Source organism: Pseudophryne corroboree, chromosome 5 (assembly GCF_028390025.1).
Source record: "Pseudophryne corroboree isolate aPseCor3 chromosome 5, aPseCor3.hap2, whole genome shotgun sequence".
Taxonomy (NCBI): Eukaryota; Metazoa; Chordata; class Amphibia; order Anura; family Myobatrachidae; genus Pseudophryne; species Pseudophryne corroboree.
In genome coordinates, this window is record NC_086448.1 from 824,514,160 (window position 1) to 824,540,671 (window position 26,512).

Sequence of the window (26,512 nt, forward strand, 5' to 3'; positions counted from 1 at the left end):
TGTGTATATGACATTTCATTACTTTGTTATACCTTGCACATATAGGCCCTCATTCCGAGTTGTTCGCTCGCTAGCTGCTTTTAGCAGCATTGCACACGCTAGGCCGCCGCCCTCTGGGAGTGTATCTTCGCTTAGCAGAATTGCGAACGAAAGATTAGCAGAATTGCGAATAGAAAATTCTTAGCAGTTTCTGAGTAGCTCGAGACTTACTCCTACACTGCGATCAGCTCAGCCCGTTTCGTTCCCGGTTTGACGTCACAAACACGCCCTGCGTTCGGACAGTCACTCCCCCGTTTCTCCAGACACTCCCGCGTTTTACCCTGGCACGCCTGCGTTTTTTCCGCACACTCCCAGAAAACGGTCAGTTTCAGCCCAGAAACACCCACTTCCTGTCACTCACACTCCGATCACTTCAACGATGAAAATTCTTTGTTCGGACGTGAGTAAATCTACTAAGTTTTGTGCTAAATTACTTAGTGCATGCGCACTGCGTACCATGCGCATGCGCATTTTCGCCTTAATCGCTCCATTGCGAAAATCGTCAACGAGCGAACAACACGGAATGACCCCCATTAGGGTAATACAGATACTAATGCTTTCACCCACGCCGTTAATCTATCATGAACCTGAGGTCCAGCTGGCTCATAGGCTTTTGGGGTATTTTTTTAGGTGAATGTAGCTTAAGATATCGCCAATTCAACATATACATGTACATGCTTGCATTTGTCTGTGTGTGAAGATCATTGAGTAGGAAATTTGTGGTCAAGCACGTTGGTACATTGCTTGGTCTAGTTAGCACGTGAGAACCAATTCTAAAACATTCACGCTAGAATGTATACATCCCCATTGGTTACTCCGCACAATCTGGGTTTTAGGCCAGTAAATCTCAAAACCAGGAAACATTAAACTTAAATCTCTCTTGCCTAATACAGGAAATCACACTGAGGGTTTTGGACATTTTCTTACACTTGATCTTGCTTCTTTGTAGCATATTTCCTGGTCTCTGGGCAAATAACCTTGGTGGGAATGTAATAGGGTGTGAGAATCAGAAAGTGAGAGATTTTTTGAGAGTTCTCCTGTTTTTTTTTTTTAAGTGGCAATCATTTACATGGTAAGACCAGGTTGATTTTGTCATGAACAGTACATGATTGCCACTTTAAAAAAAAAAATCTCTCACTTTTTGATTCTCACACCCTATTATATTTCCCCTTGGGTTCAGTATGATTTCCTGATGGACGGGATGCCAACGGTCAGGATACCTACAGCGGCATCCCGTCCATCAGAATCCCAACAGCCCACTCTAAAGTACCCTAACCCTCCTCTGCCCCCTACCCTAACCCTTACCTTTCCTTGTGGGTGCCTAAACCTAACCCTCCCCGGTGGTGCCTAACCCTAACCCTCCCTTCCCCACTGCCTAAACCTAACCCTCCCCGCTTGGTGCCTAACCCTAACCACCCCTTCTAAGTGCCTAACCCTAACCATCCCTCCCCGGTACCTAACCCTTATCTACCCGGCCCTGCACCCTAACCCCCACTTCTCTTGCCTAAACCGATGAAAAAAATCTTGATTCCCTCGATCCCGACCTGTGAATGGTCAGTAATGGCAAATCAGGGATTTTTAACATAAAGAATTTCCCCAATTCCCGAAGTATTGCGAATCATCAATTGACGCCAATTCACATTTTTTATCAGTGGATTGGCGGTTCCGGGCAGATCAAGGAATCAGGGAAACAGCCACTCAAGACCCAATTAGGGTCAATGTAAGACATTAGAGAGTCCAAGCAAAAATCATATTAGGGATGAAGGATCAGATTTAAGACTTCCTACAGTGACTTAAGGGCCAGAATAAAAGGGTGTTATATTATTATTACAGAAAATCATGGGAATACCAGAGCCAAGAAAACCACTTGAAAGAGGAGATCCGTCTCTATAAAGTAATCTCTGGTCTTTATAGATACCAGGAGATCACGCTAGAAATTCTACGACCCAGACTCAATACACTGAAAACGGGTAATGAATCGTCAAGATACCAGCCGCCAATGAGAGACACAATGTATGCCCCACTGTATCATGGGAAATCTAGACCATGAAAGTGGTTTAAATCAATATAAACTGTTACCTGGTCTAATTTCAATGAATGCAACTCAAAATAAAATAGCCGATTGCATTGTAAAGCGTATGCTAATATGTGCCGGCCTACATCTGGAACCAATGAATAAACTTTATGTGGAGTGTATATGTTTTGTTAAATTCATTTAAAGCTTTTTTTTTCTTAAAAAATAAAAACCTTAATTGCTTAATCCAATTGATCCTTCATAGTAAAATGCAGGACACACAAACAGCAGCAATAAATATAATGAGATTCATTAATGTCTGCCGGCCCCCTCTGCAGCCTCCTTCACTGCCTTCCTATTTCCCCAAAATACAGATTGGAATTCTCACCCTTACTTACAAGCCTTAAGCCACTTGACGCATCTCCGAGCTCACCTCTGCCCACACTACCTCTCTGCTGCTCTTCTACCATGGTGGCTTCCTCTAACACTCAATGTAACCCCATCTTCTGGAACTCACGCCCTCGCCCAGTCAGTCTCTTAACCAGTCTCCCCGGCATTAAATGCGCCCCTAAAACATACTTTTGTATTAATGTTCCTCAACCCTCCTATTAAATCAGTACTGTTCTCCTCCACCATTCCACCATGTATTCTCCCCAGTTCTCCCTCCACCTGTTCACCCCTTCCCCTTAGTATGTAAACTCTTGTGGGCAGGGCCCTCCTCCCCCTTGTTCCTCCCTAGCACTATCCTTGTCACCAGTGCTCTGCTCCTTTGTCTCCTACTCCCCGTCAGCACCTCTGACGCTGTTTGTAACCCATACGTTGAGTACAGGATCACTCAACAACTTGCCCCTGTATGCTCCTGCTAGTTGCCTTACCCCTGCCTATGTAATCTCTCCCACCCAGTCTGTGGTGCAGTATTAGTAGTTAGTACTTACAATATAGTCTGCCGATGTGTATTGTACTTATGCTCTGACACCCTGTAACTGCTTTCTGCATATACCCTGTATGGCGCTTTGTACACATTGTGGCACCTTAGTAATAAAATCCTTTGTCACCTCTACATCATATGGGATAACGAAAACTCCCCTCTTCCCTGAAAATGGAGCACTGGCGATTTGTGTTAGTAAGCCATCCGGCTGAAACATCCTTGTAATGCGGCAGCTGTACCACAAACCTAACACACAAATGTATTCTCCAGCCAGAAATTGCTTCGGAATTATCACCTGGCAGCAGAGTTTCTCATTTCCGATAACAATTATTAAAGTTGTTTTTGCTGTTATTGTTATGAAATTGAGGTTTTGTTGCCTGGGCTGCCTTCCATATGTTTATCAGCACTCCTATGTGCTCTGAGGCTTGCAATGAAGGATTATTTGGATTAGGATATCAATTATTGTTATGGTTACATATGTATGAATTGTATGGAAGGGTGATACATTTATTTATTCTGTCGGTGACGTTTTTTTCAAGGTAACCTCTTGTAATCAGTGTTTTGATTAAAAGTCACAATAACAGATCTTGAAAAATAGAGCAGTTTATACTGATCAATTATTGTAGTTTCTCTCTCTCTCTCTCTCTATATATATAGTTGGGATTCAGTGAGGTTGCACTTGTTCCTGTAAAAAGGAATAGTTTCGTTCAGGATTTGAAATTTTCCTAAGTTCTCTGTTTGGTGACATGTATAAACAGAGGTAGACTATAAGGTTCCACCATTCTTGATTGAAAATAGGGAACGTAACATCATCTAATTTCAACCAAATTTATATATATTTTTTTGAAGTCTATCTAGATATTATATTTATCGAATTGAATATGTGATTGGATGTAATCATTGGATATTCTAAACCTTTCTAATCAATGGTAATCACTCCTACTATAAGAACTGATTCCAAACCCCTGATGAAGTCCTAACGGACGAAACGCGTTGGGTTTTGCAACGTCTGGTTAACAAAGTCCTTATCACAAACATCTGGTTGGAGATACATCCATTTCGAGTTCTGACTGTGATCTCCTGGCTGTAAAATCCTCACATCCAACTGTAATTTATGTATAAGATTGTAATATTGTTTTATATGAATTTTTAGAAGGTTGTGTCAATAACGAACGCTTAGGATAAATATCGTTTGTTTCTGTACAATAAAAACTTTTAATTATTGTCATACAAAAGGCATATTGGCTCCCACGAGAATCCATTTCTATTTGTATATATATATATATATATATCAGGGCCGGTTCTAGCCCTTGTGGTACCCCTGGCAAAAATAGGGCGTGGCTTCATAAAGGGGCGTGGTCAGGTGCTCCCTGTAGAGTTGTGCCCCCGTTTGTGCCCCCGTTTGTGCCGCTTACAAAGCAAAAAATAATAATAATTAATTAATACTCACCGTCCCCGCTCCTGATTCCCGACCGCTGCTTACCTCCATCTCCGGCCGCCGGCACCGCTCCTCTAATCTATGGGAGACACGTCATGACGTCTCTCCCATAGCACAGCATAGACACTAGAGGTCAATTATGACCCCTAGGGGTATATTTACTAAGCTCCCGATTTTGACCGAGATGCCGTTTTTTCTTCAAAGTGTCATCTCGGTTAATCTCGGTCATTTACTAAACACTAATCACGGCAGTGATGAGGGCATTCGTAATTTTTTGCTAGTTCAGGTAAAAAATTACGAATGAATACACCATCGGTCAAATTACGCTTGTTTAGATATGAATCTCGGTCATTTACTAAGAAGTGCAAAGCAAAAAAACACAAAACACTGCCGTGAAAAATTACAACTCGTAAAAAAGTCCTAAAAAAAAACAGACCTGCTTTTTTTTTCCGTGATTTGAGATGCATGCAGGGATCCATGAGATCCGTGCATGTATATCAGTGGGAAGGGGTGGGAAAGTGCTTATTTTTGCCAAAAAAATTGCGTGGGGTCCCCCCTCCTAAGCATAACCAGCCTCGGGCTCTTTGAGCCGATCCTGGTTGCAGAAATATGGGGGGAAAAATGACAGGGGTTCCCCCATATTTAAGCAACCAGCATCGGGCTCTGCGCCTGGTCCTGGTCCCAAAAATACGGGGGACAAAAAGAGTAGGGGTCCCCCGTATTTTTAAAACCAGCACCGGGCTCCACTAGCTGGACAGATAATGCCACAGCCGGGGGTCACTTTTATACAGCGCCCTGCGGCCGTGGCATCAAAAATCCAACTAGTCACCCCTGGCCGGGGTACCCTGGGGGAGTGGGGACCCCTTCAATCAAGGGGTCCCCCCCCCCAGCCACCCAAGGGCCAGGGGTGAAGCCCGAGGCTGTCCCCCCCCATCCAATGGGCTGCGGATGGGGAGGCTGATAGCCATTTGTGATAATGAAAAGATATTGTTTTTAGTAGCAGTACTACAAGTCCCAGCAAGCCTCCCCCGCATGCTGGTACTTGGAGAACCACAAGTACCAGCATGCGGCGGAAAAACGGGCCCGCTGGTACCTGTAGTACTACCACTAAAAAAATACCCAAAAAAACACAAGACACACACACCGTGAAAGTATAATTTTATTACATACATACACACATACATACATACTTACCTTATGTTCTCACGCAGGTGGTCCTCTTCTCCAGTAGAATCCAAGGGCTACCTGTTGAAGAAATTCTACTCACCAGATCCATGGGTCCAGGCTCCTCGGCAAATCCAGGGTTAATCCACGTACTTGAATAAATAAAAAAAAACGGTGTCCCGACCACGAACTGAAAGGGGACCCATGTTTGCACATGGGTCACCTTCCCACGAATGCCAGAAACCCACTTTGACTTCTGTCTAAGTGGGTTTCTTCAGCCAATCAGGGAGTGCCACGTTGTAGCACTCTCCTGATCAGCTGTGTGCTGCTGTCCTCACTGACAGGCGGCACACGGCAGTGTTACAATGTAGCGCCTATGCGCTCCATTGTAACCAATGCTGGGAACTTTCTGCTCAGCGGTGACGTCACTTTAGGTCAACCGCAGGGCAGAAAGTTCCCATCATTGGTTACAATGTAGCGCATAGGCGCTACATTGTAACACTGCCGTGTGCTGCCTGTCAGTGAGGACAGGAGCACACAGCTGATCAGGAGAGTGCTACAACGTGGCACTCCCTGATTGGCTGAAGAAACCCACTTAGACAGAAGTCAAAGTGGGTTTCTGGCATTCGTGGAAAGGTGACCCATGTGCAAACATGGGTCACCTTTCAGTTCGAGGTCGGGCAACCGTTTTTTTGTTTTATTCAAGTACGTGGATTATCCCTGGATTTGCCGAGGAGCCTGGACCACTGGATCTGGTGAGTAGAATTTCTTCAACAGGTAGCCCTTGGATTCTACTGGAGAAGAGGACCGACCTGCGTGAGAACATAAGGTAAGTATGTATGTATGTGTGTATGTATGTAATAAAATTATACTTTCACGGTGTGTGTGTCTTGTGTTTTTTTGGGTATTTTTTTAGTGGTAGTACTACAGGTACCAGCGGGCCCGTTTTTCCGCCGCATGCTGGTACTTGTGGTTCTCCAAGTACCAGCATGCGGGGGAGGCTTGCTGGGACTTGTAGTACTGCTACTAAAAACAATATCTTTTCATTATCACAAATGGCTATCAGCCTCCCCATCCGCAGCCCATTGGATGGGGGGGGACAGCCTCGGGCTTCACCCCTGGCCCTTGGGTGGCTGGGGGGGGGGGGGACCCCTTGATTGAAGGGGTCCCCACTCCCCCAGGGTACCCCGGCCAGGGGTGACTAGTTGGATTTTTGATGCCACGGCCGCAGGGCACTGTATAAAAGTGACCCCCGGCTGTGGCATTATCTGTCCAGCTAGTGGAGCCCGGTGCTGGTTTTAAAAATACGGGGGACCCCTACTCTTTTTGTCCCCCGTATTTTTGGAACCAGGACCAGGCGCAGAGCCCGATGCTGGTTGCTTAAATATGGGGGAACCCCTGTCAATTTTGTCCCCATATTTCTGCAACCAGGATCGGCTCAAAGAGCCCGAGGCTGGTTATGCTTAGGAGGGGGGACCCCACGCATTTTTTTTGGGGGATTTTACATTGTTTAATTAAAAAAAAAAAAAATAAGAACCCCAGCACGGATCACACAGATCCGGCCGAGATTGATTGTAAAAAAAAACGGCAGTGTTTTGCTAATCACTGCCGTAAAAATAGGTAAAAAAAAACGAATGACATCGACATCGGAAGAAAAGAAAAACCCGAATACGACAGCTTAGTAAATCCATCGTAATCAATTCAAAAAGTTGCAGTTTTACACTGTCGATGTCATTCGTGATTGAACTTTGACCTTTTTTCGGAAATTACGAATCTTAGTAAATTTACCCCCTAGTGTCTATGTGTCGCTCCCACAATGCCGTGCGGTGCATCGTGCACCGCACAGCTGAGACAGCACAGCACCGGGGGCCTCCACCAGTAGCGGATTTTGCTGCGGCGGCGCCCCCGGGCAAAAATCCTGTGTGCCCGTAGTAAGATCCGCTACTGTTATATACTGTATATATATATATCCAATTTCCTATATAATAAAAGCCCAACACTGGTTCTCACCTCTTAAGCCACTAGATGGCGCCCGCCAGAGCAATTGAGATGACGCTCCATTGAGGCACGTACTGCATAGCTGGTATGTTCTGTCATCTTGACGGGCTGGTAACTATATATATTTATATACTGTATATAGGCACTCGCTGATGAATAAAGCAAATGCAATTTACATGAAAATGTTTTGGGATGGTAAAAGTCCTTTCATCAGTGTAGACGAAACCTATTTACCCCTTTAAAAGGACTCTTTACCATTGTGAGATGTTGATCTTTTGCACGTAAATTGCATATGCACTGAGTGCTCTAAGAGACTCTAGAGTGCTGCTCATTGTTTGGGAAAGCACACTGTTATTTTTTACGAAGGAACTCAGGCACATTAACATTGAACATCTGATGACTAAATGATAAGTAAAAGCTTTAAAATGTGCTTTTTATATTATAGCAATATGAATAGAAGGCAGATGATACTGAATGTACTTTTAGGGACTGTATGAAACAGACATACTGTATATTATTTTGAAAATAATGCAGTTTATATGAAAATGTGTTTCCACTGTCATCTTACAATAGGGGTACCTCTGTTTTGGGGTGCCTTATTGTAAGACATATTAGGGGCAGATGTATTAAGCCTGGAGAAGTAATAAACCAGTGATAAGTACAAGGTGATAATGCACCAGCCAATCAGCGCCTAGCTGTCAATTTACATATGGGAGCTGATTGGCTGGTGCGTTATCACCTTGCGCTTATCACTGCTTTATCACTTCTTCAGGTTAATACATCTGCCCCATAGTAAGAAACTGTGCATGGTAAAGAGAAAAAGAAAAAGGAAACATTTAGGGGGCAGTTTGTTGGAACTGCGCATGCGCCAAAGCCGCAGTGCGCCGGCGCATGGCAGCCATTGTTGCCTAGCGATCGCCTCCGAGACAGAGGCGGTCGCTGGGCGGGAGGGGGCTGGACGGCGGCATCAAGACGCTGTTTTGGGGGCGCGGTCTGGCCAACGCAGGCATGTCCGGACCGTTGGGGGGGCGGGCCGTGGCGGCTGCGTGACGTCTCACGCAGCCGCTGCGGCCAGTGGCAGCGACAATCAACTCCCGGCCAGCCGCAGGTGCTGCGCTGTCCAGGAGTTACTCCACAAATACAAAAGCATCGCACAGCTTTTGTATTTGTGCGGCGGGGGGGGCGGACTGACATGCGGGGCGGACTAGCCCTGTGCTGGGCGTCCCCCCGTATGTCAGGTAAGATGATCGTAGCTGGGCTAAACTTAGCAGAGCTACGATCAACTCGGAATGACCCCCTTAGCTTGATTGTAGTTTAGTAGTGTTCTATATGGTGGACACTGAGATACTGTTTATAGTGCATGGCGGTAATTGGGATGCTTCTATTCTATATGATGGACACTGGGATGCTGTTTGTACTGCATGGTGGTCACTGGGATTCTGTCTGTACTGATGGTGGCTACTGTGATGCTGTCTGTACTGTATGGTGGCCATGTGGATGCTGTTTGTACTGTATGGTAGTCACATTGATGCTGTCTGCACAATATGGCAGTCACACAGATGCTCTCTTCATTGTTGGCAGTCACATGGACGTTCTCTGTATTGTATTGTGGCTAGGACTGACAGTGTGCTGACATTTTTATTGGTCCCACCTACATGAGACCACTTTCAGATTTTTTTTTCCGGGGCCACTTTCATTTCCCAATCTGCCCGTGCCTGCAGGGCAACAAGGTGTAAAAATGGGCCACCATGACATGATTCAATGGAAAAATCCACCTGAGAATTTGGTGGTGTGCCGGAGACTGATATACTTTTCAGGAGCCCCCCAAAATTAGGGACACTCCCAAACTTGCCGGAAGAGTTGGTAACAAGTTCCTGTTGTGTCACAGACGCTTGCTTAAAAAACACAGAATGTAACGACTTAAAGGCCGTACCCACGGGGGAGATGTGGAGGCAGATGTGTGCTGAGCGATCTGGCACAGACCGCTCAGCACACATATCTCCCCCCGCTTAGCACTGCGCGATGTGTGCTGAGCGGGGGGGACGGACGGGGTGGCGGACGGGGGGGGGGGAGAGGGCGCTCATTTCATCCAGCGGTGAAATGAGCGACCTACTAGATTGTGCAGGCCAATCTAGCACCGGCGATAGCGACATGCGGGACCGCGCAGCGCTGTCTTCGGCACCACTATACACAGAGCGATGTGTTTCTAACTTCTAAGCAATCTAGTCAGATTGCTTGGATATTAGGTGAACATCGTTCCGTGTGTACCCCGCTTTAGACTCTGTTAGCGTTGCACGCTGTTTTCACAACGCAATGCGACTAGGATGCACCAAGACACTGTGCTGATTAATTTAATATGCGACACTTGTATATCTGTGTGTGACCGAGTCTCTGATTTGTACTACAGCTTTTTATCGATACACGTTCCATTGTGCTCTGTATACAGACTTAGGTGTCTATTTACTAAGCCTTGGATGGAGATAATAGGATTTTAATTACCTACCAGTAAATCCTTTTCTCGTAGTCCCTAGAGGATGCTGGGGTCCACATTAGTACCATGGGGTATAGACGGGTCCACCAGGAGCCATGGGCACTTTAAGAGTTTAATAGTGTCGTCTGGCTTCTCCCTCTATGACCCTCCTACCAGACTCAGTCTAGAAACTGTGCCCGAGGAGACGGACAACTTCGAGAGAAGGGTTTTACACAGATAGTGGCGAGATTCATACCAGCTCACACATACAAGGCAAACCAAGCTAACCAGCTTGAAAACTCAGCAACGGCTGAACAATATTACTTAACCAAGTAAGAACAACAGTACTTAACCAAGAACAAAGCAGTACTGAACTAAGTAACCACTGCAGGATCATGAAGCTCTGGGCGGGCGCCCACCATCCTCTACGGACTACGAGAAAAGTATTTACCGGTAGGTTATTAAAATCCTATTTTCTCTTATGTCCTAGAGGATGCTGGGGTCCACATTAGTACCATGGGGATGTACCAAAGCTCCCAGAATGGGAGGGAGAGCGCGGAGGCTCCTGCAGAACTGATTGACCAAACTTCAGGTCCTCAGAGGCCAAAGTATCGAACTTGTAGAACTTAGCAAACGTGTTCGACGCTGACCAAGTAGCCGCTCGCAAAGTTGTAAAGCCGAGACACCCCGGGCAGCTGCCCAGGAAGAACCCACCTTACGAGCAGAGTGGGCCTTAACCGATTTTGGATATGGCAATCCTGCCGTAGAATATGCATGCTGGATAGTGAACCAGATCCAGCGAGAAATCGTCTGCTTAGAAGCAGGACACCCAAGTTTCTTGGGATCATACAGGACAACCAGAGAGTCCGATTTTCTGTGACGAAAAGTTCTCTTTACATAAATCTTCAAAGCCCTCACAACATCCAGGGACTTTGAGGGAATTGAAGAGTCAGTAGCCACTGGCACCACACTAGGTTGGTTGATATGAAAAGCCGACACAGCCTTTGGAAGAAACTCTTCATGGAAAATTAAGTAGGGGCTCTTACAGGACAAAACCCCCAACTCAGACACACGCCTAGCAGAAGCTAAGGCCAACAATGTGACAGCCTTCCACGTGAGAAACGTGACCTCAACCTCCTGTAGAGGCTCGAACCAATCCGATTGGAGGAACTGTAACACCACGTTAAGATCCCAGGGTGCCGTAGGATGCACAAAGGGAGGCTGGATGTGCAGAACCCCTTACAAGAAAGTCTGAACCTCAGGAAGGGAAGCCAGTTATTTCTGGAAGAAAATGGACAAGGCCGAAATCTGGACCTTAATGGATCCCAAACGCAGGCCCATATCAACACCTGCTTGCAGGAAGAGGAGAAACTGCCCAAGTTGAAACTCCACCATAGGAAACTTCTTGGATTCACACCAAGACACATACTTTTTCCAAATGCGATGATAATGTTTAGAAGTTACTCCTTTCCTAGCCTGAATCAGGGTAGGAATAACCTTGTTCGGAATGCCATTCCGAGCTAAATCTGGCGTTCAACCTCCATGCCGTCAAACGTAGCGGCAGTAAGTCTTGATAAGCGAACAGCCACTGTTGCAACAGGTCCTCCCGAAGAGGCCTCGGATCTTCCAGCAGTAGATCCAGAAGATCCGCGTACCAAGCCCTTCTTGGCCAGTCCGGAGCAATGAGGATTGCCTTAACTTTTGTTCTCCTTATGATCTTTAGAATCCTTGGAATGAGTGGAAGTGGAGGAAACACGTACACTGACTGGAACACCCACGGAGTCAACAGGGTGTCCACCGCCACTGCTTGCGGGTCTCCGAAGCTTCTTGTTGAGACGGGAGGTTATCATGTCTATTTGAGGTACACCCCAAAGATTTGTCACCCCCGTGAACAGCTCCGGATGGAGGCCCCACTCTCCTGGATGGAGATTGTGTCTCCTGCGGAAGTCCGCTTCCCAGTTGTCCACTCCCAGAATGAAGATTGCTGACAGCCGCCATGCGTGCCTTTCTGCCCAGAGGATGATTCTTGTTACCTCCAACATAGCAGCTCTACTCTTCGTTCCGCCCTGTCGGTTTATGTAGGCCACCGTCGTTACATTGTCCGACTGTACTTGAATGGCCCGATCTCGCAGAAGATGTGCCGCTTGGAGAAGGCCATTGTACACAGCTCTTAGTTCCAGAATGTTTATCGGAAGAATGGATTCCAGACTTGACCACCTTCCTTGGAAGGTTTCCCCTTGAGTGACTGTGCCCCAACCCTGGAGACTTGCATCCATGGTTAGAAGGATCCAGTTCTGAACCCCGAACCTGCGGCCCTCCAGAAGGTGAGGCATTTGCAGCCACCAGAGGAGTGAAATCCTTGCTTTCGGCGACAGATGTATCGTCTGGTGCATGTGTAGATTATTATTATTATTTTTATTATTATTATCCTTTATTTATATTGCGCCACAAGGGTTCCGCAGCGCCCAATTACAGAGTACATAAATAATCAAACAGGAAAACAGCAACTTACAGTTGATGACAGTATAGGACAAGTACAGGGTAAATAAACATAGTTACATCAGCAGATGACACTGGAATAAGTATCAGGTGGCAGAAGACTGCTGGATGTGGTACAGTTGAAGATTATTAAAGTAAGACAAAGGATAAGCACATGAGGGAAGAGGGCCCTGCTCGTGAGAGCTTATAATCTAAAGGGGAGGGGTAGACAGACAGGGGTGACACAGATGGGGTACATAGAGAATGTGGAACAGAGGCTTAGGGTGAGATTTGGCTGGGTTTGGTGAAGAAGTGGGTCTTGAGGGCCCGTTTGAAGTTTTGTAGAGAGGTGGAGAGTCTGAGGGGGAGAGGTAGGGAATTCCAGAGAAGTGGTGCAGCACGTGAAAAGTCTTGGAGGTAGGAGTGGGAGGAAGTAATCCGTAGGCAGGAGAGTCGTCGTGCATTAGCAGAGCGAAGAGGACGGGTGGGAGTGTAAAGGGAGATAAGGTCAGAGATGTAGGTGGGAGAGGAGTGGGTGAGGGCTTTGTAAGCGAGTGTGAGAAGCTTGAAATGGATTCTGAAAGGGAAGGGAAGCCAGTGAAGGTCTAGTAGGAGAGGAGAGATAGACGTAGTGCGTTTGGTGAGGAAAATGAGCCGGGCAGCAGCATTGAGGATAGATTGGAGTGGAGAGAGGTGTTTGTCAGGAATGCCAGTCAGGAGGAGATTACAGTAGTCCAGTCTGGAGATGACCAGTGAGTGGATAAGAGTCTTAGTAGCATCCTAGGTCAGAAAGGGTCTGATCCTGGAAATATTTTTTAGATGAAAACGGCAGGTTTGTGAGAGGTGCTGAATGTGTGGTTTGAAGGAGAGGGAGGAGTCAAGGATTACTCCAAGACAGCGCACTTGGGGGCTAGAGGAGATAGTAGTGCCATCAATAGATAATGAGATTGTAGGAGGTGAGGTTATGCGGGAGGGAGGGAAGATGATCAGCTCGGTCTTAGACATGTTAAGTTTAAGAAAGCGCTGGGACATCCAGGAAGAGGTAGCAGAGAGACAGATGGAGATACGACTGAGGAGAGCAGGGGAGAGGTCTGGAGAGGAAAGATAGATTTGGGTGTCATCAGCATAGAGATGATATTGGAAGCCAAAAGAACTAATGAGCTTACCTAGTGAAGATGTATAGAGAGAGAAGAGAAGAGGACCAAGGACAGAACCTTGGGGTACACCTACAGAAGGTGGAAGTGGGGCGGAGGTGGAGTCATGAGAGGAGACAGAGAATGAACGGTCAGAGAGGTAGGAAGACAGCCAAGAGAGGGCAGTGTCACGCAGACCAATGGAGTGAAGGATATGCAGTAGGAGGGGATGGTCCACAGTGTCAAAAGCAGCAGAGAGATCAAGTAGAATAAGTATAGAGTAGTGTCCCTTAGATTTAGCAGCATGGAGGTCATTGCATATGAGATGAGATCCCGACCACTTGTCTAGGAGATCCAGTTGGAAGGACCGAGCATGAAATCTCCCGTACTGTAGAGCCTCGTAGGAGGTAACCATCTTCCCCAGAAGGCAAATGCACTGATGAACTGATACCCAGGCAGGCTTCAAGATATCCCGGACCATTGATTGTATCACCAACGCTTTCTCCATCGGTAGAAACACCCTCTGCACTTCCGTTCAGTAAAGCTGGCAAGCCTGATTTGAAGAATCAGTGAGGCAGGAGTTCCTGGCCAGATGACACCCAGACGTGGCTAAAACGTCTGAATCTTGCACCCACCAGCCCGTTCTCCAGGCTGTGCGGTCCACCGTCATGCTGAGGATTTTCAGGCTTCTGGTCCTGGGAACCTGCAGGTGCAGGCTTTTTGCACGACCACATCTAAAGAAGGTGGTAGGAGGCTTGGACTTTTTCGTCTTAGCGGTCCGAAAGGACTGTGATGTAGGTGAAGAAAAAGGATTCTTCATAGAAGGAGTAGCTGAGGCAAGAAAAGGTGACTTAACCGCAGTTGCCGTGGAAATCCACGCATCCAACACTTCCCCAAATAGAGCCTGACCTGTGAAGGGTAGAGTCTCCACACTTCTCCTGGATTCTGCGTCTGCAGACCATTGGCGTAGCCAGAGTCCCCTGCGAGCTGAAACAGCCATGGAAGATATCCTTGCATTCAGCGTACCCAGGTCCTTCATGGACTCCACCATGAAACCCGCAGAATCCTGTATGTTACGTAAATACAGTTCAATGTCACTTCTATCCATTGTATCTAAGTCTTCTAGTAACATGCCTGACCACTTTACTATAGCCTTAGAAACCCATGCACAAGCAATAGTGGGCCTTAACGCCACTCCTGAAGCAGTGTATATGGATTTGAGCGTAGTGTCAATTTTACGATCAGCCGTTTCCTTTAACGCGGTAGATCCAGGGACAGGTAAAACATCCTTTTTTGACAGTCTGGAGACAGATGCGTCAACTATGGGTGGGTTTTCCCATTTTTTTCTATCCTTCTCAGGGAAGGGAAAAGCAACAGAACCCTTTTTGGAATCTGGAATTTTTTCTCTGGTTTTTCGCAGGATTTTTCAAATAGAACGTTTAATTCTTTAGATGCAGGGAAGGTTAGCGAGGCTTTCTTATTGTCTGTGAAGTAAGCCTCCTTAACCTGCTCAGGTGGTGTGTCAGTAATGTTTAACACATCTCTAATGGCCTCAATCATAAGTTGCACCCCCTTTGCAAGGGATACCGCCCCCCTCAGCACATCCCCTTCACCGTCTGCCGTGTCAGAGTTGGTATTCGTGTCAGCTTGCATAATCTGGGCAAGTGCACGTTTCTTTGGGTATATGATAGGGATTTAGAAGGAATAGGAACAGAACCTGACCAAACAACCATAGAATTCTTTAAAACCTGAGATTCAGTCTCAGTATGAGCTACCCTAGAAGAGATCTGAGAGATCATTCCCTTAATAGAAGTCAGCCATTCTGGCTCAGTAATAGGAATCTGAGACAAGACATTACATTCCTGGGTACATGGAATGGATTCATCTGGAGAAGAAACGTCCTCTGCAGCATAAGACATAGAGTCCATGGACATGGCTATGTGAGAAAACATAAACCCCATAGGCAAACGCAGGGGGGGTTTCCGGTTGCCCAGAAACCCCCCTCCTCTTGGCAAGTGGCTCAAATTATGACCACAATAGCAATGATGTATAATACAGTTACTAGAGCTGCCGCCACATCGTGCAGTTTAAGGAACAGAGCAGAGCTGCTGCACATGCCCAGTGGTAGCAGCTTCTTCTACCAAGTTTGCTGTGTGTGTGTGTGGTCCAGATCCGTGCTTTGGACCAGAGAGTAGCTACCAGGAATAAGAGACAGGAGCCTTACCATGAGGTGGGAGAATGTGTGTTTGGAAAGTGCAGTACTGGTTCTATTATGTTTGTGTATTTATTTATTATGGGATGTTTAACTTTTTCCTGACCACTTATTTATATTATTTAAATATGTTTGATACAGCCCATACTGTACAGTTTCCAGTATATAAAAAGACTAATGTTTAGGGTTGTTACTAGGTTCTTCTAACATTCACCTAGACTCCTGCACTTACTCCATTGTTCCGCAGAGTGGAAAATTGTGGTTTGTGTTTGGAAACCCCCCTCTAGGAATCCTGCGTTTGCCACTGAAACCCACATACACACAGGAAATGTCAGACACAGTTTCCCTCCAAAGAACCTTCAGAGAAACACAGAGCTTGGAGCCAGCACACACACAGCGCTCAAATAGGTAGGTATAACCAACCTGGCGCTGACTGTGTACCCTTAATAGACTACCCAGTAATACACAGCCTCCCCTTCCTTCTACAACCCCCTGGTACCACACGGGATAGCTGGAGTCGTGTGGAGGGACAGCTCTCCCCGTCAGCGTCTCTGTAGCTCAGAGCCGGATTAAGACTATGGGGGGCCCGGGGCACCTCTGACAGTGGGGCCCCTAATAAAGAGGCAGATAGAGGACTTATCCGAAAAAAAAAAAAATATATTTATTTCTTAGAGGGTGCGGCACTCAGGCTGAATAATAATAACACAAACACAACTTCAATCGCTTTGGACTCTTTGTGTTATTATTCAGCCTGAGTGCCGCACCCGCTAAGAAATAATTCTGCTATTACTGTGAAGGCACCAGTGCAGTGTGTATAAAAATATATATATATATATATATATATATATATATATAGTCAGACCCTAATTTACAGCAGTAGTGTAACTCAGCCAGGCTTGCTTTTTGTTCTGCCCCTGACACAACAGGAGAGGGAGAGCTCGTTTATCTCTGCCTCTCCTCCAAGCAGTTTGCAAGCTCGTACCTCCGCCTGCGCTGGCTCGGCTCCACGCATCGCCAGGGATCCCTTGCTTCTCCTTTCCGGCAGCCTGCGCGCCCAGCCAATGACTGAGCCGCAGGCTGCCTATTTCACACAGTATTGGACAGCTGAGCCGTCGCTCAGCAAGTCCTGTACTGAAATGCGGCGTCAGCGCCACGGCTCACAAGGGAGTGAGGAGCTGGGAGCGCTGGCAGCACAGATCGGATTCGATCTGTGGCGAGTGGCGGGGGCCCCTTTATAAAGGGGGGCCCGGGGTACATGCCCCCCGGGTCCCCCCCCTTAATCCGGCTTTATACTGGCCTGAGGATTTTGCTAGCAGCATTACCGAGGTCCCTGATAGCCTTGAGTGACCAGTGTAGGGTATTTGCGCTGGCTCAGGGCACCCCTCATAGCACTGCACTATGTACCGCTGAGCTCTCCGGAGTGCAGTTAGTACTGCGCTCCTACCCTGTTGCTGCCATTCACACCGGCTCCCCGCTTGTCGGGTCGCTGGTGACTCACTCGCCACCGGAATCTTCTGGCTCTGTTAGGAGGTGGCGGCATGCTGTGGGAGTGAGCGGTCGTCTGGGGCGGCTAACGATCATCACCCTCAGCAGCTCAGTGTCCTGTCAGCGGAGATAGTGGCCATTAACCTCTCAGGGTTGGACACTACTCCCCCCCTAAGTCCCACGAAGCAGGGAGGCTGTTGCCAGCAGCCCCCCTGTGCCTAACTCTAAGAAAAATAATAAAATTAGAAAAACTCCTATGGAGCTCCCCTAGCTGTGACCGGCTCCTCCGGGCACATTTTCTAAACTGAGTCTGGTAGGAGGGGCATAGAGGGAGGAGCCAGCCCACACTATTAAACTCTTAAAGTGCCCATGGCTCCTGGTGGATCCGTCTATACTCCATGGTACTAATGTGGACCCCAGCATCCTCTAGGACGTAAAAGAAAAAGTGGACGGAGATAAAGTACCAGGCAATCAGCTCCTAACTGTCATTTTTCAAACACAGCCTGTGACATAGCAGTTAGGCGCTGATTTATCTCTGTCTGCTTGGTCTCCACCCAAGGCTTAGTAAATAGACTACTTAGTCACACACAGATATACAGTGTCATATGTCAGTGTCACATTACTCAGCAGGGTCTCCTGGTGCGTCCTAGCTGCATCATGTTGTGACTCAGATGCATTTTCAACAAAAAAGATGCCCAATACTAGTAGAATTGCACAGAACCCGGTGGCTCACTCCCGCCAAGCATCTCGCGCTGTATGGCGTATTGAGGTTATGTATGAGGACACATACTGTACATACATGCGTACATAACACCATATGGTTTACTGAAATTTTTATTTTTAACATGGATTAAAAAAGTCACTGTAAAGACCCATATGGACATCTGAGGACTGTACTGTGTTATGGAACTTTGTGTCTATGCTGAATACACAATGGAAACAGTAACATACACAGCTGGAATTTGTCACAATCATCATAGAATTGGCCTTATTTTAAAGAACTTGAGAGTTAGTTTATAATGCGCACAAAACTTGAGGGCAATTCTGCAGGCAAAGTGTGCAATAATCTGCAGCGAAGCGCGGAATTATTAGTAAATGAAGAAGACTTTGCCCACTTCTACCTGTGCGGTGATGCGATGAGAACTCTGCATATTCACTTTTACCAGCCGACAGGTTTCTGCCTCTCCAGCCGCACAAGCTGTTCGGCAAGCTGCAACATCTGCGATTGCAGAGTTCATGGGCTGGCACATTCTCAGGTTCAGCAATTAGGGAAAGCAAAATAATTAGCTGAACTTAATCTCTTAATTACCTGGACAGGGCCAGATTTTCAATAGAATCTCAAATTGTCTCAGATAATTTGAGCATCTCTAATGATGGACACTGTTAATAACCCTGAAAAAAAGTATGCAGTCTGTCTAACTATGACATTTTTACTATATTTAATTATGTGTACATATTTACTAAGTAGGACAGCTTAGAGGGGCAGTATGTCTGTCCTACCCGCTTACACTCCATTTAGGATGGTATATGGGTGGTCATTCCGAGTTGTTCGCTCGCTAGCTGCTTTTAGCAGCATTGCACACGCTAGGCCGCCGCCCTCTGGGAGTGTATCTTAGCTTAGCAGAATACCGAACGAAAGATTAGCAGAATTGCTACTAAATAATTCCCTGCAGTTTCTGAGTAGCTCCAGACCGACTCCTAGACTGCGATCACCTCAGTCCGTTTAGTTCCTGGTTTGACGTCACAAACACGCCCTGCGTTCGGCCAGCCACTCCCCCGTTTCTCCAGCCACTCCTGCGTTTTTACCTGGAACGCCTGCGTTTTTTAGCACACTCCTTGAAAACGGCCAGTTTCCGTCAAGAAACACCCCTTTCCTGTCAATCACACTACGATCACTCGAGCGATGAAAAAACGTCGCTCGAGCTTGTGCAAATCTCCAAAGTTTTGTGTTAAATTACTGAACGCATGCGTGCTGCGTACCATGCGTATTTTCCACCTAATCGGACCGTTGCGAAAAACGGCAACGAGCGAACAACTCGGAATGACCACCATGGTACAGTACAGTGGAAATATTTAGCAGCTACTGGTATTTTTTGGGCTGACAGTACCAACACATATGCAGTACCCCCAAACAAGTGTCGCAGTACCCCCAAACAAGTGCTGCCCCTAGGCACGTGCCTCATGTGCCTAAAGTGAAATTCGCCGCTGACTGCGGACATTCCACAGATCTCTGGTCAGATGCCACCTCTCAGTCCGTCTAACACATTTGGATCAGGCTCGTAATTAGAACTAAGAGCCCTGCGTTCTCCTGACACCCTGGTCAGACAGAGCAGTACACCTGGCTGCCAGGTGTTACAGTACAATAGAAGGTCCAGGACGTGGGCCATGTATAACAATATAAGTGGCAGGGTCCATACAGAACCTCATACAACTGGCACTGCCGTACTGAGAAATCCAGCACAAACTAAGACATCCGCCGGGTTTTCCCAGCAATGGATAAAAAATAAGAATTTACTCACCGATAATTCTATTTCTCGTAGTCCGTAGTGGATGCTGGGAACTCCGTAAGGACCATGGGGAATAGCGGCTCCGCAGGAGACTGGGCACAAAAGTAAAGATTTAGGACTACCTGGTGTGCACTGGCTCCTCCCCCTATGACCCTCCTCCAGACCTCAGTTAGGATACTGTGCCCGGACGAGCGTACACAGTAAGGAAGGATTTTGAATCCCGGGTAAGACTCATACCAGCCACACCAATCACACCGTACAACCTGTGATCTGAACCCAGTTAACAGCATGATAACAGAGGAGCCTCTAGAAAAGATGGCTCACAACAATAATAACCCGATTTTTGTAACAATAACTATGTACCAGTATTGCAGACAATCCACACTTGGGATGGGCGCCCAGCATCCACTACGGACTATGAGAAATAGAATTATCGGTAAGTAAATTCTTATTTTCTCTTTGACGTCCTAGTGGATGCTGGGAACTCCGTAAGGACCATGGGGATTATACCAAAGCTCCCAAACGGGCGGGAGAGTGCGGATGACTCTGCAGCACCGAATGAGAGAACTCCAGGTCCTCCTCAGCCAGGGTATCAAATTTGTAGAATGTAGCAAACGTGTTTGCCCCTGACCAAGTAGCTGCTCGGCAAAGTTGTAAAGCCGAGACCCCTCGGGCAGCCGCCCAAGATGAGCCCACCTTCCTTGTGGAATGGGCTTTTACAGATTTTGGCTGTGGCAGGCCTGCCACAGAATGTGCAAGCTGAATTGTACTACAAATCCAGCGAGCAATAGTCTGCTTAGAAGCAGGAGCACCCAGCTTGTTGGGTGCATACAGGATAAACAGGGAGTCAGATTTTCTGACTCCAGCCGTCCTGGAAACATATATTTTCAGGGCCCTGACAACGTCCAGCAACTTGGAGTCCTCCAAGTCCCTAGTAGCCGCAGGTACCACAATAGGCTGGTTCAGGTGAAACGCTGAAACCACCTTAGGGAGAAATTGTGGACGAGTCCTCAATTCTGCCCTGTCCGTATGAAAAATCAGGTAAGGGCTTTTATAAGATAAAGCCGCCAATTCTGACACGCGCCTGGCCGAAGCCAGGGCCAACAGCATGACCACTTTCCATGTGAGATATTTCAAATCCACAGATTTAAGCGGTTCAAACCAATGTGATTTTAGGAACCCCAAAACTACATTGAGATCCCAAGGTGCCACTGGAGGCACAAAAGGAGGCTGTATATGCAGCACCCCCTTGACAACGTCTGAACTTCAGGAACTGAAACCAGTTCTTTCTGGAAGAAAATCGACAGGGCCGAAATCTGAACCTTAATGGATCCTAATTTTTAGGCCCATAGACACTCCTGTTTGCAGGAAATGCAGGAATCGACCCAGTTGAAATTCCTCCGTTGGGGCCTTCCTGGCCTCGCACCACGCAACATATTTCCGCCAAATGCGGTGATAATGCTTTGCGGTCACATCCTTCCTGGCTTTGATCAGGGTAGGAATGACTTCTTCCGGAATGCCTTTTTCCTTCAGGATCCGGCGTTCAACCGCCATGCCGTCAAACGCAGCCGCGGTAAGTCTTGGAACAGACAGGGTCCTTGCTGGAGCAGGTCCCTTCTTAGAGGTAGAGGCCACGGGTCCTCTGTGAGCATCTCTTGAAGTTCCGGGTACCAAGTCCTTCTTGGCCAATCCGGAGCCACGAGTATAGTTCTTACTCCTCTCCGTCTTATAATTCTCAGTACCTTGGGTATGAGAGGCAGAGGAGGGAAACACATACACTGACTGGTACACCCATGGTGTTACCAGAGCGTCCACAGCTATTGCCTGAGGGTCCCTTGACCTGGCGCAATACCTGTCCAATTTTTTGTTGAGGCGGGACGCCATCATGTTCACCTTTGGTTATTTCCAACGGTTTACAATCATGTGGAAGACTTCTGGGTGAAGTCCCCACTCTCCCGGGTGGAGGTCGTGCCTGCTGAGGAAGTCTGCTTCCCAGTTGTCCACTCCCGGAATGAACACTGCTGACAGTGCTATCACATGATTTTCCGCCCAGCGAAGAATCCTTGCAGCTTCTGCCATTGCCCTCCTGCTTCTTGTGCCGCCCTGTCTGTTCACGTGGGCGACTGCCGTGATGTTGTCCGACTGGATCAGCACCGGCTGACCTTGAAGCAGAGGTCTTGCTTGGCTTAGGGCATTGTAAATGGCCCTCAGCTCCAGGATATTTATGTGAAGTGATGTCTCCAGGCTTGACCACAAGCCCTGGAAATTTCTTCCCTGTGTGACTGCTCCCCAGCCTCGCAGGCTGGCATCCGTGGTCACCAGGATCCAGTCCTGAATGCCGAATCTGCGGCCCTCTAGAAGATGAGCACTCTGCAACCACCACAGGAGAGACACCCTTGTCTTTGGTGACAGGGTTATCCGCTGATGCATCTGAAGATGCGATCCGGACCATTTGTCCAGCAGGTCCCACTGGAAAGTTCTTGCGTGGAATCTGCCGAAAGGGATTGCTTCGTAGGAAGCCACCATTTTTCCCAGGACCCTTGTGCATTGATGCACTGACACTTGGCCTGGTTTTAGGAGGTTTCTGACTAGTTCGGATAACTCCCTGGCTTTCTCCTCCGGGAGAAACACCTTTTTCTGGACTGTGTCCAGGATCATCCCTAGGAATAGAAGACGTGTCGTCGGGATCAGCTGCGATTTTGGAATATTATCCAACCGTGCTGCCGCAACACTACTTGAGATAGTGCTACCCCGACTACCAATTGTTCCCTGGATCTTGCCCTTATCAGGAGATCGTCCAAGTACGGGATAACTAAAACTCCCTTCCTTCGAAGGAGTATCATCATTTCGGCCATTACCTTGGTAAAGACCCGGGGTGCCGTGGACAAACCAAACGGCAGCGTCTGAAACTGATAGTGACAGTTCTGTACCACAAACCTGAGGTATCCTTGGTGAGAAGGGTAAATTGGGACATGGAGGTAAGCCTCCTTGATGTCCAAAGACACCATATAATCCCCTTCTTCCAAGTTCGCAATCACCGCTCTGAGTGACTCCATCTTGAATTTGAACCTGTGTATGTATTCAAGGATTTCAGATTTAAAATAGGTCTCACCGAGCCGTCCGGCTTCGGTACCACAAACAGCGTGGAATAATACCCCTGTCCCTGTTGCAGGAGGGGTATCTTGATTATCACCTGCTGGGAATACAGCTTGTGAATGGCTTCCAATACCGCCTCCCTGTCGGAGGGAGACGTCGGTAAAGCAGACTTTAGGGGAGTGCCTGAGTCCGCTTGTAAAGCCCCAGCGTCATGCTGAGGACTTGGCAGAAAACGGGAGAGGGCTTCTGTTCCTGGGAACTGGCTGTTTGCTGCAGCCTTTTTCCTCTCCCTCTGCCACGGGGCAGAAATGAGGAGCCTTTTGCCCGCTTGCCCTTATGGGGCCGAAAGGACTGCACCTGATAATACGGCGTCTTCTTATGTTGAGAGGCTACCTGGGGTAAAAATGTGGATTTCCCAGCAGTTGCCGTGGCCACCAGGTCTGATAGACCTACCCCAAATAACGCCACCCCTTTGTAAGGCAATACTTCCATATGCCTTTTGGAATCCGCATCACCTGACCACTGCCTCGTCCATAACCCTCTTCTGGCAGAAATGGACAGCGCACTTACTCTTGATGCCAGTCGGCAAATATCCCTCTGTGCATCACGCATATATAGAAATGCATCTTTCAAATGCTCTATAGTCAGTAATATACTGTCCCTATCTAGGGTATCAATATTGTCAGTCAGGGAATCCGACCAAGCCACCCCAGCACTGCACATCCAGGCTGAGGCGATTGCTGGTCGCAGTATAACACCCGTGTGAGTGTATATACATTTTAGGATATTCTCCTGCTTTCTGTCAGCAGGTTCCTTAAGGGCGGCCCTATCAGGAGATGGTAGTGCCACCTGTTTTGACAAATGTGTGAGCGCTTTATCCACCTTAGGGGGTGTTTCCCAACGTGCCCTATCCTCTGGCGGGAAGGGGTATGATGCTAATAACCTTTTAGGAATTATCAGTTTTTTATCGGGGGAAACCCACGCTTCATCACACACTTCATTTAATTCCTCAGATGCAGGAAAAACTACAGGCAGTTTTTTCTCACCAAATATAATACCCTTTTTAGTGGTACTTGTATTATCAGAAATATGTAAAACATTTTTCATAGCATCAATCATGTAACGTGTGGCCCTACTGGAAGTCACATTCGTCTCTTCATCGTCGACACTGGAGTCAGTATCCGTGTCGGCGTCTGTATCTGCCATCTGAGGTAACGGGCGTTTTAGAGCCCCTGATGGCTTTTGAGACGCCGAGACAGGCACGAGCTGAGTAGCCGGCTGTCTCATGTCATCAACCGTCTTTTGTAAAGAGCTGACACTGTCACGTAATTCCTTCCATAAGCTCAGCCACTCAGGTGTCGACTCCCTAGGGGGTCACATCTCCATTACAGGCAATTGCTCCGCCTCCACACCATTTTCCTCCTCATACATGTCGACACAATCGTACCGACACACAGCACACACACAGGGAATGCTCTGATAGAGGACAGGACCCCACTAGCCCTTTGGGGAGACAGAGGGAGAGTATGCCAGCACACACCAGAGCGCTATATATATACAGGGATAACCTTATAGAAGTGTTTTTCCCCTTATAGCTGCTGTTTTATTTATACTGCGCCTAATTAGTGCCCCCCTCTCTTGTTTTACCCTTTTCTGTAGTGCAGGACTGCAGGGGAGAGTCAGGGAGACGTCCTTCCAGCGAAGCTGTGAGGGAAAATGGCGCCTGTGTGCTGAGGAGATAGGCTCCGCCCCCTTCTCGGCTGACTTTTCTCCCGCTTTTTGCTGTATTCTGGCAGGGGTTAAAATACATCCATATAGCCCTGGGGGTTATATGTGATGTATTTTCGCCAGCCAAGGTGTTTCTATTGCTGCTCAGGGCGCCCCCCCCCCCCAGCGCCCTGCACCCTCAGTGACCGGAGTGTGAAGTGTGAGGAGCAATGGCGCACAGCTGCAGTGCTGTGCGCTACCTTGGTGAAGACTGATGTCTTCTGCCGCCGATTTTCCGGACCTCTTCTTGTTTCTGGCTCTGTAAGGGGGCCGGCGGCGCGGCTCTGGGACCGGACTCCGAGGCTGGGCCTGTGTTCGGTCCCTCTGGAGCTAATGGTGTCCAGTAGCCAAGAAGCCCAAGCTGGCTGCAAGCAGGCAGGTTCGCTTCTTCTCCCCTTAGTCCCTCGATGCAGTGAGCCTGTTGCCAGCAGGTCTCACTGAAAATAAAAAACCTAAAACTAAACTTTTACTAAGAAACTCAGGAGAGCCTCCTAGAATGCACCCTTCTCGACCGGGCACAAAAATCTAACTGAGGCTTGGAGGAGGGTCATAAGGGGAGGAGCCAGTGCACACCAGGTAGTCCTAAAGCTTTACTTTTGTGCCCAGTCTCCTGCGGAGCCGCTATTCCCCATGGTCCTTACGGAGTTCCCAGCATCCACTAGGACGTCAGAGAAATCACTGGTGTTGATTTCAAATTCCAGAGGCTTATCAGTCCATACTACGGCAGGAGAACACAACCAGAGGTGGACACATCTTCATGAATAAAGGGTAAGCCACATGCTATCCTACTGGAGGATTCAACAGGAGCAATGTTTGATCTGACCAATAGAAGGCAGTAATGTTCTTCCATGCTGAACATGAGCTGAGGGATCTACTTTGTGGTAGACTAGCACTACATCTCCAGCCTAGTCCTCACAGTGGCCACTGGCTTATCTTCTGTAATTATTACAGTATAAGTAGTCTCAGGTTGTATGTCCAGGAGACCCCTTCCAAATGTAGCAGTGGGCCAGTCGTGTCTACATACACCTCTGCCCTCATATAAGTATTGTGTGAGGAGATAGCAACACCGTCCTAGTTACAGCTCCCATTGGTGTGCTATAATACACAGCTAAAAGTTCCATGGACTAATGTGAAATAGACAACGCCTTCACAGAAGAAATACTAGATGACTATTGGTACATGTGGCTACAATCTGAATTCTTAATAACTCCAACTATAACTCTGGGTATGAAAAGAAAATGTGGTCGGGGCTTGATGAAGGAATTTGCATAATCGAGTGGGAGGTTGAAGGCATATAATGCCTCAGGTTCCCTTTCCCATGCCTTTGATCACTCAGGGTCTATCGTAGAGCTTGACATAAAGCTTTAATGGAACATGAAAACACGCTATTATACTAGAGGTGCTCTTCCTGAGGCAATTGGGTCTTACTTGACCTACATCATCTCTTTCATGTAGGAAATGATGGAGATTGGGTCACTGGTGGAAGCAATTTGGAAAGGGGGTGTCATTATGTAGACAGTTGTCTTCACCATTTGTCTAAGCCAGTGGTTCCCAAGCGTGGTCCTTAAAGTATCCCAACAGTCCAGGTTTTAAGGATATCCATGCTTAGGCACAGGTGAATTAATTAGCACCTCACTCAGTTAGATTATACCATATGTGCACAAGCAGGGTTATCCCTAAAACCTGGACTGTTGGGGGGCCTTGAAGACCGCGTTTGGGAACCATGGGTCTAAGCAGGAATCAAGAGGACACCCAGTGGGAAAATGTAGTAGCCAAAAGCAAC

At 47.5% G+C, this 26,512-nt stretch overlaps 1 protein-coding gene across 1 annotated transcript in view; it reads right to left on the minus strand.

Moving 5' to 3' along the window:
* TMIE (transmembrane inner ear) overlaps positions 1–26,512 on the minus strand; it is a 265,362-nt gene that overhangs the window by 117,582 nt on the left and 121,268 nt on the right. The window lies entirely within an intron of this gene.